At 39.4% G+C, this 24,090-nt stretch overlaps 1 protein-coding gene across 8 annotated transcripts in view; it reads left to right on the top strand.

Moving 5' to 3' along the window:
• Window positions 1-24,090, top strand: part of CASK (calcium/calmodulin dependent serine protein kinase) — a 455,537-nt gene that overhangs the window by 278,568 nt on the left and 152,879 nt on the right. The window lies entirely within an intron of this gene.

The raw sequence follows: 24,090 nt of genomic DNA, 5'->3' as shown, positions 1-24,090 counted from the left end.
GAACTAGTTGCAGGTCAGTTAGCTTTATTAGCATGATTTGCTGAAGTTAAGGTCAAAGTTTTAATCCCCCTTGTTTTTATGTAGCACAATGGTAGAAGAAACCATTCCGTAGTAGCCCACCAAAATAGTGGTATACAAACTTGTCTGTAAAATAGTTTGTGGCTGGCTTATTTGTAATTCATCTTTACAAAGAATTAGAGGGAAACAAAAGTCAGTTTTCTTACCTAGAGCAGCTTACTACAATCAAACACAGAGCTCAAAGAGAACTTCATGGTCATCTATAGGTCAAAACCCTTTGTTTTAAGGTTGAAGAAGCTGAGGCCCAGAGAAGCAAACTGTAACCAGAGACTGTATCCAGGGGTTTGGGACCCAGCTTAAACTAATTCACTACTCTAATTACACTATGCTGCCTTCGTTCCGGAAACCCTGGTGGTGTAGTGGTTAAGTGCTATGGCTACTGACCAAAAGGGTCGGCAGTTTGAATCCGCCTGGGCGCTTCTTAGAAACTCTATGGGGCAGTTCTACTCTGTCCTACGGGGTTGCTCTGAGTTGGAATCAACTCGAAGGCACTGGGTTTGGTTTTTGGTTTTGGCCTTCTCTCCAGTTCAAAGTAGTGCATACTTTGAAGCATCTCAAAATAGGATTTGGGGAATCCTGTAAAGTGCCAGAACCTGAAGACAAAATACACCTCGATAAAATGAATTATGACATAGAGGCTTGTGAAGTCAATTTTATGTATAGGATTGTTTAACTAGTCTGTGAACTACTATTTAAATGAAAGCTAAGTGTGTACAGCTAGGGCCAGACCTGGGTCAAGTGCTACCTTTCTTTGGGGAGTTAAGCCAGAGGGACTCTGAAAAAGAGAACTGAAATCTCCTTTCATTAAGCCTGAACACTTTAGTTATCAGGAAGCTTTCACTTAAAAATAACAGAAACACTTTGCCATTTCTCAAAACCCCCAATACTTACCTTATTTAATGTTGGTTGCATAAATTCTCCCTAATATTTGCCAATATTTCTCTTTAAAACAAAAGTGAGGACTTCCTTAAGTTGCTGGATTTTGTTCTGCTGCTATTCATCTTTGCAGTATTTGCCATCAGTTAATTAAGAACAGCAACTCATCCAGGATCTAGACTTTGTGACTTTTTTTACTTCAATAATTTCTCTCGTTCTAGAAAGGAATTACTTAGAACAAAAAACAATTTTAAGTAATTTAGAGAGAGAATGGAAATGGAATGCCGTTTATGTGATTGAAAGGTACCGATAGTTTTAATATTACTTGTTTGGGCCTTAAGCACCTTTGGTCCAAAAAAAAGAATTACCAGGGAGCTACTAGAGTTTTTCCACTAGAGTTTTAACTAATGTTCTTGCTCTCTACAACTTTTTCTGTTGTCCCCAGACTCAGTGAATGGTACCATCATTCCTTCAATTACTTAAGGCAAAAACCTAGGAATCATCCACGATTCCTTTCCTTCACATCTCCCATCTGATTGATTGCTGCTGATGTAGCTTCTCCTACCACCATCACCACATTGAATGAGTGCTTACTATTTGCCAGATATCCTGTTATGTGCTTTACCTGCATGTCTTATTTAATCTTCACAACCACCTGTGAAATAAATGTTACTTTATTTTAATAAAATAAAGTTATTTCATTTTTAAGGTGGGGAAAATCGTAGCTCAAAAAGGTCACATAAGTTGCCAAGGACAGAGCTAGAGTTTTTACTACCTTCTGTCATGGGTCCTGGTAGCCTGTTTTGAAATAACCCAGACCTAGTTTAAATCCTTGGTCTACAGTTTACTCGACATGCGACTTAAGCCAGGGAGATAGCTGGGACAAGAGCATTCCAAGTAGAGGGAATAGCCTGTACAGAGACCCTGAGGTGGTGGCATTCCTGGGTTATTTGAGGTATAGTGAGAAGCCAATGCAGGGTGGGTACAGTGCTAGGAGATGAGGTCGGGAAGGTAATGGGGTGGGAGACTGAACAGATCATGTAGGCAATAAGAACTTTAGCTTTTACACTTAGTGAAACAGGAAGCCATAGAGGGCTTTTGTGCAGAGGAGTGACAGGATCACTGTGGCCGATACTGTCTGAGAAGATACTGTGGGGAGCAAATCCATTGCCTTTGAGTCAATTCCAACTGCCCTATACAGTTTCCAGCTGCTGACCTTTTTGTTGCAGCCACAGCTCTTAACCACTATGCCACCAGGGCTCCAGGAGAAAGGGTAGAAGCCAGAAAAGAAAGTCAAGGGGCTGTTGTAATAATCTAGATGAGAGATGATAATGGCTTCAATTAGGGTGGTGGACAGTGGGGGTCATGGGAGGTGGTTGAATTCTGGCTATTCTTTTGAAGGTGGAGCCACAGAATTTTCTAAGGGATTGTTTATTAAGTATAAGAAAAAAGAGGAAAGTCAAGCATTACTCCAAGAACTCTAGTGATTAGAGAATCAGCAGACTTTCCGTTTAAAAGTGATATATTTTGAAAAGTCATAAGTTTGGTCTAAGCTTAGGGTCAATGTAACTTAATTTTTATTAATTCAGTTGAGCTACCAGATCTTATGCCTTATATATCCTTAGACAGTGTACTAGTTGTCTATTGCTGCATTAAAAAAATCACTCCAAAATTTAGTGGTTTAAAACAATAATCACTTGTTGTCTCTCAGTTTCTGTGGGTCAGAAATTTGGAAGTAACTCAGCTGGGCAGTTCTGGCTCAGGGTCTCTCACGAGATTGCAGTCAAGTGGGGCTGCAACCATCCTAAGTGGTTCACCCACATGGCTGGCAAATGGATACTAATTATACAGACAATCCCTACGTGGCACAGTGGTTAAAGCAGCTCAGCTGCTGCTAACTGAAAGGTTGGTGGTTTGAACCCACCAGCCACTCCACAGGATAAAGATGTGGCAGTTCTGCTTCCGTAAAGATTTACAGCCTTGAAAATCCTATGGGGCAGTTCTCTGTCTTACAAGGTCCTGTGAGTCAGAATCAACTCGATGGCAGTGGGCTTGGCTTTGGTATAAGCCATAGATCCCAGTCCCTCTCCATAGGAGAGTATCTTCATGGCATAGTGACTGGCTTTTCCCAAAGCAAGCAATTCAAGAGACCAAGGCAATAGCTACAGTGCCTCTTTTGATCTAGCTCCTGAAGTCAACGTTGGCACTTCTGCAGTATTCTGCTGGTCATATAGAGCCACATTGGTTCATTGTGAGATGAGCAATATCACTGAGAGCTATCTTGGAAGCTGGCTACCACAGATGTCTATCAACCATGGAGCCAGGGAAGTCAGAAGTACCGCTTCAAAAAGATGGCCAGACCATGAATAGTTATCGAGCAAGAATTCCTGTGTAGGTGTAAGCTTTGCCATTTCTTATCCTATTTTGGTTCTTAGTATTTTTATTAACTCAGTGTGATTCATTCAACAAATATTTATCGAATTCCTACTATGTTGCTGGTGGCATGTGGAAGTCACAGAAGAAGTATGTTAGCGACAAACTTAGAATCTTTGGAAATTCAAGAGATTCCACAAGCAAGCCAAACATTCAGATTAATATGTGATGTGTGGTACAGAATTTAAATGCTGTGTCTTAGGAAAGGGAGAAAACAGTGAATCCAAGTGGTCCTGAAAGGCTTTGGGAAAGGAACTGGAAGAAAAAGGAACATTTTCTGTGCCAGGTATTGAGCAGGGAATTTTACACGTAAGAACTTTAGAGATGGGTGGTGGTAATCCCTTTTGATGTGAGAAAATCGAGGCTTAAACTGTTAAATAGCATGCTCAAAGTGATACAATTAGCAAATAACGGAGCTGAGACATGAGTTTAATTTTAAAGCATGTCATTTTTCCTTCTCTCTTCAACCTCACCCTCTGCCTTAGAAAGCAACAATTACTGGTTTTCCTTGAGGGCCAATAAGAGTATATTATGGTACTTACAGTAAGTAAACTAGGGTCTAGTTTTGGATACTTTTTACTTCCTTCAGACAGGATTTCCCATTCAAGGCTGAGGTAGCAGAATTGACTGTGGAAGAAATTAAGACCAATTTTTTTTTTAATCTTTGAAAACCTTGGACTGGTTGAATTAATTTTTATCCCAGCAATCAGTTTAAATTCTTTATTTAAATTATTGAGTTCCCTGATTTAAGTCAAAGGAAAATTTTACATATATTTTTCTAAGAGACTACAAAAAATTGTTGCAATTGGTGGAAAAGGGTAAATGTCAAGGCAATTCTAGATTTAATGAAAACTTGTCAGGCTGAAGTTTCAAGAATAATAAAGTACATTGTAATTCCTCTCTAAAAGTGGCCCTTTCAGACTTTTCTCATTCAGATCAATAGTTTTCTTTGGTTCTCATTCGTCTTTCCCATCCATATCCTCTTCAGAGTTCCACTTTTGTTATCCAAGCCCAAATGGTCTTACCTAACAGTTCTAATTACTTCCTAAATCTTCTGCCAAATACTAATCTCCTCAATGTTTTACTCTGACCCTTATTATCTACCTCCTTGAGGCATTGGAGTAGTTTCCTAGAACGTAGTCCTGCTTTATGTTAGGTTTCTTTCTTTTGAGATATTTGTATGAGTATCACATGAGTTTTTTTATTCTGGCCTCAGAATTCATTTGGAGTGGTACAGTTAGAGTGTACTCAAATAGCAGGCTCCCAATAGTTTATTTTGACAGTCCATGGTGGGCTGACTACATCAGGAGTACAAGAGAGCATTCCCGACTCACATAGATTATTGGAGTTAGGAATAGGATTCATCAGCTTTCCTCAAAACTAGAACCTTAAGGACACAGCACACACAGCTCAGTCATAAGGACATTGCATCATACCCAGAAATGAACATTTCTTAGAAATTTCTGAGGGGCACTGGTAAGCCTTGTTCAGTTCAGTGCACATCCAAATGAGGGGTTATGTTTAGGAGGAGTGAGGCGCAGACATGTTGTTCAAAGCTGTGATTTGTGTAAGGCTTGCTGAGCCCCTTGCTCTCTTCAGAATGTGGTGTCTGGCCACAGCCTTAGTTAGCTCCAGTCTACACTGCTCTCAGACCCTCACTGCCTACCACAAGCAGCTGTAATCACGGACATCCCATCTTTTATCTGGGTATAAAGGGGAACCTCTGCTTGCTCCGGAAGAGCTGGTTCCTCAGCAAACAATGAGAGTGTTTCCCTCAAGAATTATTAAACAGCAGAAAATAGAGTCCAGAGTTTGGAAATTTACAATAGCACAGAAAAATTAGCTTTGTAAGAAAAGTATAGTGATAAAATGTAAATAGACCTGATAATAAAAAGTTTCACTGTACTTAAGCTTTGGCTTTTCGTATAGACGTTAATGCACGAGATAAGCGTTGTCTTTTAGGAATGCATGCTGTACAAACACTGTAGCAGCTTCAGTGGCAGTCAGAGGAACTGGAATGACCTCAGAGATGGCAGTTGGAAAGCAGATGAGAAGTTAGCAGGTTTAGGGAGGGGAAAAATTAGCACTGGACTAGATGAAGCAAAAATATATTAGAGCACAGTCAAATTTTGAATTTCAACATCTTCAAATTGATCAAATTTGGTTTATATTGTGCTTCAGAAAGAGTCATTCTTTTTTATGAGTTCTTCACAAAACCAAAAGTAGATAAAGGTTTCTGAAAATGAACAATTTGATGATGGAATTTTTTTTTTTTTTAATGATTTAGGCCATCATATCATCACAGGTACAAAATAAACACATCTGTCCCCTCAGAAACAAGGACTTGGATTGCAGTGAGATTTAGGAAATTACAAAGACATCAAATACCAGTCCTCAGAATTCTCACCACTTCCTGTTTCTTTCCACGACCAAAGTTTCCTGGTCATTTTATTGCCAACGAGTTCTTTTGAACTTCAGAATAAAATTCCCTTAAGGTTAAGTCTTCTGCTCCATGTCACTTCTTATCCTTATTCAAGGAAAAGACAGACAGACATCAAGGGAAGACAAGGGAGAATTGGGTATCTGAGCCTGCAAGGACAGCACTGCTATAGACAGCGCTATATAAAAGGGACAAGGCGGGCAAACCCCGCCTTTATCACTGTGTAGCAAGGATCAGCATGAAACTAATTCCAGCTCGAAATGTATCCAGGCCTCACCTTCCCACATCTCCATACTTTATCGCCAGCCACTTCCATGGCAAATCCTTCCCCTCTCTGACCCTCTACTCCCCCGGGACTAGGTCACAAGCTAGAAGGACTCTGTCCTTCTTCATCAACTGTCCTGTCCATGCAGCCTTGCGCTATCACCCAGCCACCCAGAGCCAGGTCTGCACAAATCGACTCTGTCCTGCCAGCCCATGTTGGTTTATTGCAAAATTCAGAGACTGTTACGTATACATACGGTTAGCTGTTTATAATAACCAGAAAGGATACAAGCAAAGAAACACATCAGGCAAGGTCTGGGAGAGGTCTGGCACAGGGCTTCGATTGTCCCCAGGGACGTCCCACACTTTCCCATGAATGGGTGTTCTTACAGATCCAGAAGGCACCGAAAGAGAGCACTTCAAGGTCCCAAGTCCCCTAGTCATTGGGACCTCAATGAATATGCGTGATTGGGCTTTAATGCATAGCAGTGAATGTGCATGACTGCATTAGCCCCCCTCTCCTCCTCCTGTCCCTTCCTGAAATTAGTTTGCCAGGTGGGGGCCTATGTAGCCCCTACTTGCTCAGCTATTTTGGAAAGCAAAGGCTTCTTGATTGCTTGGGTTATTTTCAGAAACCAGAGTCAAAGGGCCAAACCAAAGTCTTTGTTCCACAGAGCCCTTCCCTCTTGTGTCTGTTAGAGTCTGTGTTTGTTTTCTCTTGTTAGAGCCCCAAGGTTTGAAGCAACAAGCTTTCCTAAGAACCACTTTTAGAAAATTAATAACAGTAATAATAATTGTAATAAATGATAGGCACTGAGTCATTTTCAAAATATTTCTGAAATAGATACTATTCTTACTATTAATTATGGATGAGGAAATTTCAGTACAGAGAGGATAAATAATTTGCCTATGTCTGGGTTTTTTTTATGGTCTTAAAACTGGTAGATTATAGAGCCTGGATTTGAATCCAGGGAATCTGTTTTCAGAGCTTATATGTTTAGCTGCTACTTTGTAGTCTTATGTAATATACCAGAATCTGGTTTATTGTTTGGGGTAAGATGACCAAATATCTCCGATGACCAAAAAAATATATCTCATTTATCTACCTGTTTCCAATCTGGAAATTTATTAACTCCTGCCAAATGCCACTTATTTCCCTTTCCAGAAGAGGATAGAGACAATTGATTTGCACATTGATTAAAAACTGGTATTTATATTACAACCTTCTTTCCTTTCAAGTTTTACATTTTGACTTTAAATATTTTTGATCCAAGATAGAATTTCAAATTAGTAAATCCTAGCACTTTGTATGTTTTGAACAGGAAAATATTTTAAAATTATCTGAGCTGTCTTTTAGCAAGATTATAACTTTGATTCTTAAGTGGTAATTTCAGAAAAGTCTCCCTTATTTGCCCTTCATAATGATAAAATAAACTAACATTTCCTCTCTGCAGGCTTTACATGAATTATCATTTAATCCTCATAACTCCATGGTACTATCCTCATTTTACAAGTAAGGAAAAATGAGTCTTAAAAGAAGTGAAGAACTTGCCCCAAAATCTCAGTTAATAACTGATGGAGCCCATATTTGAACCTAGAAAGTCAGCCTCCAGAGCTTGTACTCTTAGCAACAACCATATTTCCGACTTCTTCCCTATTTCCCAGCAAAGTTATTTATTCCTTCCTCTGCATTCCTCCAGAAGCTCTGCCATAACATATTGTGTACTATATTGTAGTTATCATTCTATGCGTGTGTCCCCTAATTGTGAGTTTTTTGTAGATAAGGGCCACATCATTTTTATCTTTATGATTCTAGTACAGGCCTGCCTTCATTTTTCCATTCATTCATTCAACAAATATTTATTGATCATTCTTTGGGAACATTCAGATAGTATGGCGCTGGGAACATTTAGGCAGGCAAACTGACCACATCCCTGCCTCCATGGAACTTATAGTCTAGTGGCAGTAACAGCATTAATCACTTGTTTTACAAATAGATAATAAAGAAAGTGATAACTTCCATAAGTACAGGGAGCTATGGCAGGGAGAACCTGCCTTGCCTGGAGGGCTATGGAAGGAATAATTTGACATGAGATAGAGAATTCTAGGCAGAACATGATATTCAGAGGACTAAAAGTTTGAAGGCCAATTGGATGAGATCTTGGAGGGAGAGCAAAGTGCTGCTAGGTAAAGCAGGAGAGATTAGGCTCTAAGCCTTGATGTTTATGATAACAGTTAAAGAAAACCATTGAAAGGGAGTGAGATAATCTGATTTGAGCATCAAAGAAATCACTTTGCATTATGGGGGAAATACTGAAGGAGACTAGAGTGGGTGTGGTTGCAACAGTGGGCTCAAGCATAACAAAGATTGTGAGGAGAATGGTACAGGACCAGGCCCTGTTTCATTCTGGTGTACAAAGGGTAGCTATAAGTTGGCTCCATGGCACCTAACAACAATAACACCAACAGAGTGGGTGTAGGTGTTAGAAGGCTGTTCCAGTAGTCTAGGAAGAAGTCATGGTAGCTTAGATTAAGATGGTGGTGGTAGAAATGGAGGGGCATATCGTAAATATTTAGGAGATAAAATTGATAAGAATTGAATGTAAGAGGCAAGGAAGAGGAAAGTATCAGGTATGGCTGCCAGGTTCCTGGCTCATACAACTGAAAGAGTAATGATAGTATAATAGGCCATCCAGGGAATGGAGGACCAAGGTATGAGGGAGAGGGAGGTAGAGATGATGAATTTCAGTTATATTGAGAGATCCAGGAGTCATATCTGGAGCTCAAAGATGAGGTCTAGATTTGCTAGAAATTTGAATCACCTGTCTGAAGATAGAAATTGAAGCTGCAGACATGGGTAAGATCTCCTGGGGAGAGAATATAAAGTGAGAAGAGGGCCTAGGACTCAACCTTGGTCAACTCCAGTGCTTAAGGATCAGGTTCATGAGGATGAACCAGCAAAGGAGACTACAAAGGAACAACCAGAGACATATGAAAATGAACAGCAGAATCATGAAAATTAAGGAAAAGGAGTATTTCAAAGAGGAAATAGTTAACAGCATTACAGGTCAAGATGAGGCCTGACAATTTTTTTTTCCTTTTTTTTTTTTTTTTAATTTTTATTGTGCTTTAAGTGAAAGTTTACAAATCAAGTCAGTCTCTCATACGAAAACTTATATACACCTTGCTGTGTACTCTTAGTTGTTCTCCCCCTAAGGAGACAGCACACTCCTCCTCTCCACCCTGTATTTCCATGTCCATTCAGCCAACTTCTGTCCCCCTCTGCCTTCTCATCTCCCCTCCAGACAGGAGCCGCCCTCATGCATCTCAAGTCTCATACCTCTGCTTGAGCCAAGAAGCTCACTCCTCACCAGTATCATTTTCTATCTTGTAGTCCAGTCCAATCCCTGGAGGCCTGACAATTCCTCATTGGATTTAGTGACATGAAGAACACTGGTGATTTTAGGAGTAGTAATTTCTGGAGCCCTGGTGGTACAGTGGTTAAGAGTTACAGCTGCTAACCAAAAGGTCAGCAGTTTGAATCCACCAGCTGCTCCTTGGAAACCCTATGGGTCAGTTCTACTCTGCTCTGTAGGGTCCCTATGAGTCAGAATCAACTCAATGGCACACAACAACAACAAATTTCTGGGAAGGAGCCCTGGTGGTGCAATGGTTAAGTGCTCGCAAGCCGCTAACCCAAAGGACAGTGATTCTAACCCATCAGTCACTCCGAGGGAGAAAAGCCTGGAGATCTGCTCCCGTGGAGACCTGCTCCCGTGGAGATCTGCTCTATAACACAGGGTCTCTGTGAGTTAGAGTTGGAATCAACTGGAAGGCACACAATAACAATTTCTGTGGCGTGTTGGGAATAGTTGAGAAGTAAGGTGAAGAAGTGGAAACAACAGCGTAGACAGTTTTTTAGAGAAGTTTGAAAGAAGAAGGAGGGAAGTGGTGAATAGGGATTTTGTCCTGTTAATTGTGGGACATGTAAGCATGTCAAATGCAAAAGAACGAATAGAAAGAATCTACTCATTAGGAAGAGGGTGCAAATTAATACCTAGCATATGTTAGTGCTTAGTAAACTGTATTTGTGGGTATATACACACATATACAAAAATCTATGTATAGAAAAAAATTTGGCTGAACCCTCTGAAAGTAAGTTGCAGCTTTGTGATACTTCACCCTCAAATAACTCAGTTCCATTATCACACCCAAGAAATCAACACTAATAATGTTACCTAATATATAGTTCATATGCAAATTTTGCCCATTGTTCCAGTTCTCTAATGATGTCTTGTGTGTGTGTGTGTGTGTGTGTGTGTGTGTGTGTGTGTGTGTGTGTGTGTTTATCCAGGAGCCAGTCAAGGGTCACACATTGCATGAAGAGCCTAGACCACATATTCAGTAGAATAGCTGAATCTGGATTTGTCTGATTGTTTCCTTATGATTAGATTCAGGTTGAACATTTTTGGCAAGAATTCTATAGAGGTGATATACATCCTCGTTACATCACATCAAGAGGCATGTCAGCTCTTTCTATTGCAAAGGTACCCTTTTCCCCTTGTAACTGATAAGTACTCTTGTCATATTTTGAAACTATGAATAGACTTTCACCCAGTGGTTTTTAGCATTCATGGATAACCCTTGCCTAAATCAGCTGTTAGTTTGGTGGTTGCGTCTTGGTAATCTTTTGATGCACAGAGATTTATTAAACTTGAAGTGGTCGTTTTGAGGCATCACAGTAAACAAGTCTTGGTTTAGTTATTTCTCAAATTGTACTATATATGGTATAAAAATATTACCATGTTGCCTCTTCTTCCCTTTCCTCCATCTAAAACCAGCCTAAAATGTGTTGTTCTAATAAACCTACAAGTAAAGCATCTAAGCCAGGAAATATAAGTTCTCTGGAGTTCGATATGTCCAGAGATATCTGGTAGAGAAAACTGGAAAGGAGAAACCACAATTGAATTTTACCACAGAAAGTCTTTAAGAAGCTCACTCTTTTGGTGATGCTTTGGCCAGCAGGGGGCAATGTATTGCCAGCCTGCCTCAAACCTCTCTTGCAATTAGAGGCTGACGCATAAGCTGCTGGCATTGCCCTGTTTTCGAGCTAAAAACTGAGCACAATAGAAAGGTTTGAGTTTCTAATAACCTGGAAGACTTCCTTAGTTTAGCAGCTGAAAACCACTTTAAACATGATAAAATAAAATTAAGTGTATGGACAATGGATTTATGTCCTTAAAAAATGAAACCCTGTGGCGTTCATCTGCCTTTAATAGGATATGTCCTTTGGGGAATTTTTTTTTTTTTTGCTTTGTTTTGTAGTAGTAATTATCACAAGAATCATCTTTGTAAAATGTTCACAACTACAATTACCCTTGTGGTAAAAAGAAAGTCTGACATTTTAGTATGTGAAAGTTTATTACCGTATCTTTTGAGTTGTTTTTAACTTTTTTTTTTTTAAACTCATGGTAATTCATGGGCATAGTTTTAAAAGTCAAATAATACAAAAAGGCCTGTAATGAAAACAACACATTATGTCTGTTGTCTAATAAATGTAAGTTAAAGTATATTTCATCCTTTTTTTAGTAAAGAAAGTATAGGAGAAATCATGTTTTTCCTGTAGTATGGTCTTTTCCTCCCTGTCTGCTTAACAACTGTGCGGATCCCTTCCTTCATCTTAAGAGACCCCCAGGTTATTGGTTGCCTCCCTTTTTAGCTATCTCCAGTTTATCAAGGGGAACATACATGCTTGTTTTTTTCTCAGACAGCATAAAGCTGTTACTAAATCTTCAATAACTCCTCCAGTCTGTACCTTGCAATGGTTGAAAAATAAATCTCCCTCTCTCTGTCACACACACACATAGCGTTCAAGTAAAAGAATTCGAAGTATTGTCTTTGTTACAGAAAATGTTATATTAGTTGTCACCTTTTTAGAAAGTATGCTACACGTACTCTCCATTTATTTATATGCACCATATATCTATTGCTGGTTAAGCACTCAACTGTTAGCCAAAAGGTTGGTGGTTCGAACCCATCCATTGGCTCATGGGAGAAAGACCTGGAGAACTGCTCTTGTAAGAATTGCAGCCTAGAAAACCCTATGTGGCTGTTCTCCTCTGTCACATGGGGTCACTATGAGTCAAAAATCAACTTGATGGCACCTAACAACAACATATCTATTGCTACGTGCCAAACCAACCCAAACTTAGTGGTTTAAAACAACAACCATTTATTTACTCATAATTCTGCAGTGCGTTCTGGGCTCAGCTGGGCAATTCTTATGCCAGTCTCACCTGGGGTCATTCATGAAGCATAGTCATCTGATCACTCAGCTAAGGCTGCATGGTCCCAGAAGGCCTCACTCACATGCCTGGAGCCTCAGCTGGGATGGTTGGGACAGCTGGGCATCTCCCTCTCCGTGTGATCTTTCATCCCAGCTTATTTACCTACAATATGACGACTCAATGGCACTGGGTCACTGGGATGATGCTCTCAGGGTTCTAAGAGGGCAAAACTGGACAAGGCCTCTCGAGGCCTTCCTCAGAAGCCATACAACATCTACCATGTTTCACTGGTTAAAGCAAGTCACAATATCACCTCATTTTCAAGGGATGGGGAAATAGACTCTACCTCTGAATCAGAGGCACTGCAAAGAATTTGGGGCCATTTTTAAATTACCACATTTCTAGACTGGGGACTGGGAACTAGATTTATATCATTTCCGCGCCCACCCCCCCCCCGCAGTGTATTGGTTCATTCCTTAAGAATTACTATGTGTACCTTCCTTGGGTTATATTTCCCCAAAAAAAGGAGATTTTATGTCTCAAAAGGATGCACACTGTGTCGTGCTTTACTGTTGCAGCTGTCATTTTGTTTTAATGATTCCTTCCGTTAAAAGGTATATTAAAAGTATTGTGAATCCATGTTTCCTTTGTACTTTTTTATCCTCTGTAAGTAACCTCTCTTTTTTTTAATATACATTAATCTAGCTTTTCAGTAAAACTAGAAGAAAGGTCTTGTTTCTGTGTCTTCCCAGTAGTTAGCTTGTTCCTGATAGCTGGGTAAATCCATGAACATCTCCAACACTAGAACCTAAAGGGCTGTAGAAAGATGATTCGTCTACCCTGCCCCTGTGGTAGCTTTTTCACCCATCGTGCTAGGTCGTACTCCTCGTTACTCAAGGGCTTAGTTATTTTCAGGATCATAAATGTCAAACTATCAGACCATGAGACTCACATTTACTTACTTAACTCTTCTCACTGCTTGCCACATATATTTGGAACTCTATAATCGGTCCCCACATGAGCTGACCCTGTGTTCCAGTGTTTTTCAAGTCCCACTGGCCACAAAGGGGAACTGAATATGAGCATGCATGCAAACCTCATCAGTTCTCTTTCAGCCAGCTGAGAGTTGTTTTCAATATAGAGGAAACAGTGTTTTTCTTCTGAGTACAGACTGAATTTCCACACAGATATGAAGCATTTCTGCTTCTACTACATCAGGAAACACAGAGAAGAGAGCACTAAATTGTGAGAAAGGCAATTAAAACAGAAAGTAGGAAAACAAAGAGACGATACTGAATAGGGGAAGAGAACGAAGTGCTGCTGAGTACAGGAAAGGAAAAAAGCAGAGGCGGGGTGTATTGGGGTGTACCAGAAAGTCTTAATAAGTAATAGTACACAAGACCAGAACCAACCATACCATTGCCACTGAGTCAATTCCAACTCATAGTGACCCTATAGGACAGAGTAGAACTGCCACATAGTGTTTCCAAGGAGCAGCAGGTGGATATGAACTGCCAGCCTTTTGGTTAGCAGCCGAGCTCTTAACCACTGCACCACCAGGGCTCCAGAACACAAGAAGAGGCCGAAAATGCCAAGAAAATATCTACAAAGGGCCTATAACAGATATGCCAGAAGGATTAATTGAAGGCATTGGGACATCTTGGTCCACACATTTCCTGCCGGATAAAATTTGAAACTATGACCCATTAGAGTGATTACCATTTCTGGTTCATGCTATTGAGCCAGGTTTACAGTGAAGGTGTTATATCCCCCATTTCAGAATGCAGTGTTCACACAGAATGCAATGATCACAGAACAAAGCCAAGGATCAGTTAAGAAAGCCAAGAAGCTGGAGCACCTAACGTAAAGGCCACAAAGCTGCCAGAATCTATCAACTTATTTTATATGTAGTTTAATCAATTTAACTATTGATAAATAGTAATAAATGCCTACCTTTTTTTTTTTTTTTTTACCATATGCTAGGCAAGAGACAGTAGACAAATTCACTACAAAAGGAGATTCAGAAAAATCACTTGGGGACCATTGACTACGTAACAAGCAGCCTCCTCCTTACTACTTCCAGCCCTCTCCCCCCGTAGCGCGCACACACACACACACCCCTGAGTAGCCCTGAGGGCATTACTATATCACAGCACGTGATCACAGGCGGCCCCTGGTTACCACTCATTATTAAGGCATTGACTCTCCTGTAAAACCCAAATCTTTTATTAGAGGGACCCAAAGGACATCTCATACTCATAGCAACCCTCTAGGACAGAGTAGAACTACCTCATAGGCTTTCCAAGGCTCTAAATCTTTACGGAAGCAGACTGCTGCGTATCTTTCGCCCATGGAGCAGCTGGTGGGCTCAAACCGCTGAACCTTCCAGTTAGCAGCTGATTGTTTAACCGCAGCAGCATGGGGCTCCTATAGGGTGGGTCGGGATCAACTTGGCGGCAGTGGGCCTAATTTTTTTTGGTTTGGAAACGGTATCTAATTTAAACTTTATTAAATGACTGAAATGCTTCTTTACCAACCCAGTCTGCTGGGCACCCGTACTATATTGAAACAGTTCTATTAACAAGTAACTCATTGGCTTTCTCTTCCGTTTGAGATCTGTACTTATTAGAAAACTCTCTTTTATGATTTGGTGAAACATGCTGCTTGCAGCTCCCATCCTTCACTGGTCCTCTTTCTGCTTGCCTCTAAGGACACACACACATGCTTTTTGCTGTGATGTCTTAACTTTTAAGTCTACTTTAAGAAAGCTAAATAAGCCCATTCTTTCATCTGTCCTTCTGACATTATGTCAGCTGTCCTGACTCTCTTCTCCTTGCTCAACTTTCAGAGTATAGTTCTGACTTACATAAAACAGAATGGATCTGTTACCGCTCCTATCCCGGACATCGTTGTTATTAATGAGAGCTAAGGTTAAATTGCCTGTTTTGAGTTACTTCCCTCACCTCATTTGACCCAGATCCTTCCACCGTATATCGCTGTAGTTCTGGTGTTACCCTCACCTTTCACCTCAGCTTCTAGACATTCCATTTTTTGTATTTACCCTGTCTTTCCCTTGGCATGTATTTGGATAACACATATAGAATGCTTCTGACTTGCCAGGTACTGTTCGAAGCCCTGTGCTTTTATTAACTCATTTAATCCTCATAATAGCTCTATGAGTTGTGTACTGTTATTCTCCCTGTTTTCTCAGTAGAGAAAATAGAGGTTGTCCAAGGTTACACAGTAGGTGATGGAGCTAGAAAATGAACTCAGTCTGACTAAGCATCCACCCTTCTAACTCCTCTGTTATGCACCTCTCAGTTCATTATTTAATACTGTTTAATGTCTTTAAGGAGGAGCCCTGGTGGCTCAGCTGCTAACCGAAAGATCATCGGTTTGAATCCACCAGCCCCTCCATGGGAGAAAGATGTGGTAGTCTGCTCCTGTAAAGATTTATAGCCTTGGAAACCTTATGGGGCAGTTCTGCTATGTCCTATGAGTTGGAATCGACTCTATGGCAGTGGGTTTGGATTTTTGGTTTGAATGTCGTTAGGCTAAGAGGACCTGTTGGATCCAGCCCCACCATAACCCTTGCCATGGCCTTACCAACAGGGCCATAATCCGTTGACTAAGACGCCTCCCCTGAATTATGCTGGGATGGGCGATACCAACATTTTCCTAGCACTCTTTTTTTCAGATTTTCCCATACTTGGTGAATTATCGGTTCTTTCTTTATATGTGTTAATACATTTAATCAGGTCATCTCCTGGCCTAGGAGACTTTCCATGTCATTAAAAATTTATATATCCGTACTCAGGTGTTTGAATTCTATAGTTTGAATTTCTATTTCATAAACATTTCTACTTCCGTATTCTCAGAGAACACCTCATTTAGGCAAATATATGCTATTTATAATGGAAATGCTGTCTAATTATAAGATAATTTAATCTACAAATTCTTTAGCTTGGCCGTTGAGGAAAGAATATCAAAGGACCACAGTTCATTTATTGATTAGAAAATATTTTTTACTTTTCTCGTGGTGTCTGGCAAAAGAAACCGTAAGCAAAGTGAAAGACAAGCCACATACTGGTACTTTGCAACACATATAAACAGTGAAGGATTAGTATCAAGAATATATGAAAAATTACTTCAACAACTGGAAAGTAAGGAAGGAAAAAAAGATAAATCATTAGGAAACGGGGCGTGTATATATGAACAGACCATTCACCCAATAAGAAACCTGAATGGGCAAAAAACACGTGAGAAGATGCTCCATTTCAGAGTAATAGTAATCAGGGACGTGTGAGTTAAAACCACATTGTGATACCATTTCACACCTACCAGACTGGAAAAATTAGTAAATCCGATATAACCAGCTTGGTGAGGATATGGACAAAAAGGAACTCATATCTTCCTGGTAAAATCACGTTAGAGATTAATTGTCAAAGCCGAGACAAATCTAAGGCGTGCATACTTTTACACCCAAACATTTCTACTTCTATTTCAGCCATAGAGAAACTCCTGCATATGTGTACAGGGTGTACAAGGCTTTCACTTAAGCATGGCTTCTCATAGTGAAAAAGTGGAAACCACCTAAGTGCCCACTGTTAAGGGAAACGGAGAAATGAGCTGTTGTTTATTCATACAGTAAAATACTCCACATCAGTGAAAATGAATGAACGAGACCTACATGCATCAACATAGATAAACATAATTTGAGTGAAAAATAAATGTTTTCACTAATGTAGTACTAAGATCTAGTATTACATCTAATATATGAAGATGTAATACTAAGACGTAATCACGATGTAATACTAAGACACTATTGGCTTAAAATCTAAAAACAAAAAGTAGTGCATATTGTTTATGCATACGTATGTTGTAAAAGTGCAAAAATAGACAATGGAATGCTGTACACTAACTTCAGGGAAGAGGCTGCCTTGGGGAGGGGAAGGATGTGAGGTGGGCTTTAGTATATATAATGTTTTGGATTGTATGTGTACAAAGGAACTCTTAAGAAAATAAGGCGAAAACATTAATATGTGTTCAATTTGGGTGAGGGGTGCTTAGAAGCTTCTTACATTGTGTTTTTCTTTTTTTATATGTTTGAAATGTTTTAAGACCTAAAAAAAATTATATGTGGAATTACCAAGCAGAGTGTAATTAAAACAGTTAATTGTTGCTCCTGAAATAATTTGCATGGCTTATTAAAGCAAAAAGAGATTCTATGCATCACTGACACCTACATATATCCAAACTATAATTAGAGACTTTCCCCAAAGCTTATCCTATGATGGTCTTTATGTATTTCCTGGGCCAGAAGCCAAATTAATAAAGGTAAGATGCTCTAATTTAATTCTTTTTTTTCCCCCCTTCTTATTCAACCTGTATGGGTTTGTACTGGATTATCATCCTTGTATCAGCCGGAGCTTTCACCAAATATACACATATATGATAGCTAGAAAAGCAGGCTTTAAGATTTTGATTTTTTTGGACATCACACAATTTTGATGACTGCTAAGCATAATTTTTTTGTCCCAAATACATATTAATGGCATTTTTCTTTTTTAAACAACAGATGTCTTAGTAGTTACCATTGTGCTTGGAAAGAATGAAATGAAAATGAAAAGTATTGTCATAGCAGAGACAAAGGGACCCCTGGTGGTGCCACAGTTAAGCACTTGGCTGCTAACCAAATGGTGGGCAGTTCGAATCCACCCAGCAGCTCTGCAGGAGAAAGACCTGGTGACCTGCTCCCTTAAAGATTGTAGACAAGAAAACCCTATGGGCACTTCTACTCTGTCACATGGAGTCACTATAAATTGGAATCAACTGAATTACACCTAACAACAACAACAGCAGAGACAACTTGCATCCCTCATATATTGACACAACACAGTGCAGTGAAGATTAAATGATGGAACGCGTTTAAAACTCCTAACAGTAGCTTCCCGTTCCCTTGCATGTGAACTTGAAGGAAGTGTTGTGTATACATAAGAGGCAAAATAGAAGTTTAGAACAAGCCGAACACCTCCTTTCCACTTCTGTGTCGATTGTTACCACCACCCGACCAATTTTCTTTATCATCTGAAAAGCAGACTTAACTGAGGCACTATAGGTGACCACTTATAGGAGTGTTTTCTCAGCTGGGTAATAAAACCAAAAACCAAACCTGTTGCCGTCGAGTCAATTCCGACTCATAGCGACCCTGTATGTAGCTATGAAAAAAAGATACTCCATCACCCAACATGAAAATGTGCCATATGTTCTATTTCATCTGAGCTGACGTAATTCAGAGTATATTCTAAGATTTGAATGCTTTCTTCTGGTCAAAAATACAAGTTTCTTTATATATAGTTTATTGTGTCTGCTAGTGCCTGGCATAAAAGGCTCTCCGGTAAATGTCATATCTGTTGTGAATACTTTTCCTGCTTTGTATTTTTTCATATGATTTTTGGCAAAGAAGAATCTAAATTTTAAGTCAAATATATGAGTTTTTTCTTATAGTTATTATTTTATTAATTGAAAATTCTTACCCATCCTCAGATGAGTCAGTTGCTTATATACTTTTGACTCTTAACGATTTTATATTTTACTTTCAGCTCTTTAATCCATTTCTAATTTTTTGTGCATGATAGAAGGTGAACATATAAATTGACTTTTAAGAAAATTGACATAACAGTATTCATTAGTCCATCCCTCTCTCTTCCTGTGGTTTTCGTGATGCTTCTTTTATTTGTGGAGATTCTAACTAAGGGAAAAGAGTGTATCAGAGTCACTTGGGAAGCGTTTTGAAGTTATACTTCACCTTTGCAAGATACGGAGCCCTGGTGGCTCAGTGGTTAAGAGCTCAGGCTGCTAACCAAAAGGTCGGCAGTTCAAATCCAACAGCCGCTCCTTGGAAACCGTATGGGGCAGTTCTACTCTGTCCTATAGGGTCACTATGAGTCAGAATCAGCTTGATGGCTATGAGTTGGAATCAACAGCAATCGGTTTGGTTTTATTTATTTATTGCAAGATTCTAGTATATCTTGACTAACAGAATCTTAGGTCTTCCTCTGATTTGTTCCTATACCCTCACCCTTCTGAGAACCATTAATTTGTCATATACCTTTCTCATATTATCATCTGGGGTCTGCTTAGAGATATGTGTTCTGTTCCACTGCTAAGTTTATCCTTGGGTCTGAGCCACACTGTTTTCTTTATTGTAGGAAAAGAGTATATTTTACTACCTGGTAAAGTAAGTTTCCATTCATATTTCAAAAACCTAAAAAATAACCAGCCTGTTAACATATTTCTGCAAAATCCAGGTTGCCTGTTGAGAGAACTCTATTTCATTCCATTTTTCTCTTATGGATAACTTTCAGAAAGGCTTTGGTTCAAAGAGTTGTTAATTGTATTCTACTTTGATATCAACAGGACCAAAGAATCCATTTTAAAAAGTTGAAAATAAAACCTTCTGTACTAGAACAGCATTTTCTTTTTCTACTGACCTGATCTTAGAAATTCAACCACCATTAAGCTGGGCTCTGCACAAAATACTTTTCCAAAACTAGCAACAATACTCAGTAGTTCGGTCTCCTTCTGGCAGCCAGGCAGTTAATTTTGCCCTTGTTTGGTTTTGCATATGAGAGATGTTATTTAGAGACTTGTTCTGAAGGTCTTTTGCAAGGCGAAGATATGCGTGTATTTCTGAATTTCCTTTCTCTGTAGACTTCTAGAACTGAGCCTTGGGTGGGGGGAGGTAGTATATGCTACTTGCATATACTAATACTCAGTAACAAATAAAAGATTATATATAATAAATAGCCTTAAATTTGGTAAGTCAGTAGTATATTTTTCTAAAAATTTAGAAACATTCTCAGGATTCAGGTTACTCAAACGTGTGTTATTAGTGAAACATCTATTGTAAACAGAATTCATTATAGAGTTATAGACAGATCTGCGTTTTAAAATCAAAATGTATTTCATTGCAAATAATACTGTAAACCAAAAAAAAAAAAAAAACAAAAAACACCAAACCCAGTGCCGTCAAGTCGATTCTGACTCATAGCGACCCTATAGGACAGAGTAGAACTGCCCATTAGAGTTTCCAAGGAGCACCTGGCGAATTTGAACTGCCGACCTTTTGGTTAGCAGCCGTAGCACTTAACCACTATGCCACCAGGGTTTCCAAAATAATACTATAAACAAGAATTAATTCAGTGTATTAAAAAAATTTTTTTTTAATGCCATCGTACAGGACTTTATAAGGATCGTCTCATTTAATACAAATAATGACTCGACGGCAGTAGGTGTTTTTTTTTAATGAGACAAAAGGCTTCTGGAACTATGAGTGTATTTTTCTTTTAATGCTCCTTAAAACTAATAATAATAATAATATTTGATAATGTAATTTAAACTATGTTTACCGTAGAGACATGAAGAAATATAAAATATTTACCAATAATGTGAAAAAAATTTAAATTTTGGAACAAAAGGGAAAGTCAATATATTCATATTTTTAAATCATACAAACAGAAATGGTGAATTTCAATTAGTTGGTATTAACATCATCAGGGCAAGGTAATTAATGCCATTTTATTACTTTTTTATGAGCCTCTAATTTTTCTGTGTATTTCCATTTTTATTCTCAACTATTACTTGTTTTCTAAATGTGATTCTGCTCTGACTTTTTTTAATTGATTTTTATTGTGCTTTAAGTGAAAGTTTACAAATCAGGTCAGTCTCTCATACAAAAATTTACATACACCTTGCCATACACTCCTCATTGCTCTCCCTTCAATGAGACAGCACAGTTCTTCACTCTCTCTTCTCATGTCCATTCAGGTAGCATCTGGCCCCCTCTGGCCTCTCATCCCCTCCCCAGACAAGAGATGCGAACATATCTCATGTGTCCACTAGATCCAAGAAGCTCGTTCTTCACCAGGATCATTTTCCATCAATCCCTGTCTGAAGAGTTAGCTTTGGGAATAGTTCCTGTCTTGGGCTAACAGAAGGTCTGGGGACCATGGCCTCCGGGGTCCCTCCAGTCCCGGTCTGATCATTAAGTCTGGTCTTTTTACGAGAATTTGGGGTCTACATCCCACTGCTCTCCTGCTGCCTGAGGGGTTCTCTGTTGTGTTCCCTGTCAGGGCAGTCATTGGTTGTGGCCGGGCGCCGTCTAGCTCTTCTGGTGTCAGGCTGATGGAGTCTCTGGTTTATGTGGCCCTTTCTGTCTCTTGGGCTCATAATTACCTTGTGTCTTTGGTGGTCTTCATTCTTCCTTGCTCCAGGTGGGTTGAGACCAATTGATGCATCTTAGATGGCCGCTTACTAGCGTTTAAGACCCCAGACGCCACTCTGCAAAGTGGGATGCAGAATATTTTCTTAATAGATTTTATTATGCCAATTGACTTAGATGTCCCCTGAAACTATGGTCCTCAAACCCCCGCCCCTGCTACGCTGGTCTTTGAAGCGTTCAGTTTATTCAGGAAACTTCTTTGCTTTTGGTTTAGCCCATTTGTCTTGACCTCTCCTGTATTGTGTGTTGTGCTTTGACTTATTCTTTATTCAACCAATTATGTGTACTTTTTGAAATATGGCTAACTGAGCATTAACTGCATACAAGCCAAACCACATTACAATAAAGTCTACTCTAACCAAAAAAAAATTTTTTATTGTGCTTTAAGTGAAAGTTTACAGGTCAACTCAGTTTCTCTTATAAAAACTTATACACACATTGTTATGTGACCCTAGTTACTCTCTCTGTAATGTGACAGCACACTCCTCTCCACCTTGTCCATTCATCCAGCTCCTGTCCCCCTCTTACTTATCATCTTGTCCCTGGACAGGAGCTGCCCACTTAGTCTCATGGGTCTACTTGAGCTAAGAAGCACACTCCTCACCAGTATCATTTTATGTCTAATCCAGTCTAATCTTTGTCTGAAGAGTTGGCTTTGGTAATGGCTTTAGTTTTGGGCTAACTGAGAGTCCGGGGGCCATGCCCTCTGGGGTCCCTCCAGTCTCAGTCAGACCATTAAGTCTGATCTTTTTACTTGAATTTGAGTTCCGCACCCCACTTTTCTCCTGCTCCGTCAGGGTCTCTCTGTTGTGTTCCCTGTCAGGTCAGTTATCGGTTGTGGCCAGGCACCATCCAGTTCTTCTGGTCTCAGGCTGATGGAGTCTCTGGTTTATGTGACCCTTTCTGTCTCTTGGGCTAATATTTTCCTTGTGTCTTTGATGTTCTTCGTTCTCCTTTGCTCCAGGTTGGTGGCTTGGGACCAATTGATGCATCTTAGATGGCCACTCTCTGGCTTTTAAGACCCAAAACGCCACTCACCAAAGTGGGATGCAGAACATTTTCCTAATAAACTTTGGTATGCCAACTGACCTAGATGTCCCTCAAAGCCATCGTCCCCAGACCCACGCCCCTGCTGCTCTAACAAAAATCTTAACGCTTGTTAAAGGTGTTTTTCTAGATAGTGGCCTACCTTAAGTTTTAAGAAGTATTCTGACTGTAAAAAATCCTCATACTCTGGGATAGAAACTTATGAATGGATCCTTGGCATTTGTCATAACAGGCTTTTACACGTTCACTCAACAGCATTTGAGTTCTGTGTGTAGCCAAAGAACTGGGCACATGCTGGCCACACTTTTGAGAATGGTTCCCCTAGCGATACCCCCCAGATTGCACTTTTATTGATGCTCTATTTTTTTTTATATACTGCTAGATCCAGATAGATCGACTAGAAAAAAAACTAAGTACATGAAATTTTTTTAAGGCACCCTGTCTCTCCTTTCTGCCTGTCTCATTCATCCAATCAGTCACCAATTATTCAACAAATGTATGTTGATCTCTCCTGTGCCAGGCAATGTGCTAAGCCCCATGGAGGCAGTGATGAACAAGACAGAGATCTTTTTCTCATAGACCTCACTGTACAAATCTTTTTGAACATACATGAAAATTTCAGAATTTCTTTCTTTTGATTCTAATTTACAGGTTTTCTTTGATGTTATGAAATATTTCAAACACCCAGAAATATAACAAAAATAATAACAGCAAACACCCATGTACCTACCACCTAGGTTTAACAGACATCAGCATTTTGCCATGTTTGCTTCAAATCTCTCTAGAGGTAACGTGGGTTAACTTGAAGTTGGCATGTATGTTGTGTGTGTTGCCATGTGTGTTTTGCATTTTTATTGCATATGTATAGACGCATAAAGAATATGGTATTGTTTTATATGTTTTTTGTATTTTACATAAATGATTTCATATGGTACACACCCTTTTACAGTTTGTTGTTATTGTTACTCAGCATTGTTTTTGAGATTTGCCCATGTTGATGCATGTGGATATAGTTCATTTAATTGAAGTGCTGTATACTACTCACTCTGTGAATAAACCACAGTTTACTTCTCCATTTCTTTGCTCCAATGGGTAGTTAGTTAGTTTTCAATTGTTTAGTGTTATGAACAGCAGTCGTTTGCTGAGCATCATTACATATTCTTTCTTGTATACATATTTCAGTAATTCTATAAGACCTATACCTGGTAGTGAACTTGCTGAACCATAGGGTATGCACATCTTCACTTTTACTAGGTATTTTACCAATGTGATCCAAGACAGCTAAGTCATAATAAATCTGTTTTAAATAAGGGGTGATTTTAAGTCCTGCTGCTAGGCTATTGAATTCTTAGCTCACATGTTGTTTGATTTTACTGTACAGT

The sequence above is a fragment of the Loxodonta africana genome, chromosome X (genome assembly GCF_030014295.1).
Source record: "Loxodonta africana isolate mLoxAfr1 chromosome X, mLoxAfr1.hap2, whole genome shotgun sequence".
NCBI lineage: Eukaryota > Metazoa > Chordata > Mammalia > Proboscidea > Elephantidae > Loxodonta > Loxodonta africana.
This window is presented reverse-complemented; position numbering and strand designations above follow the sequence as displayed.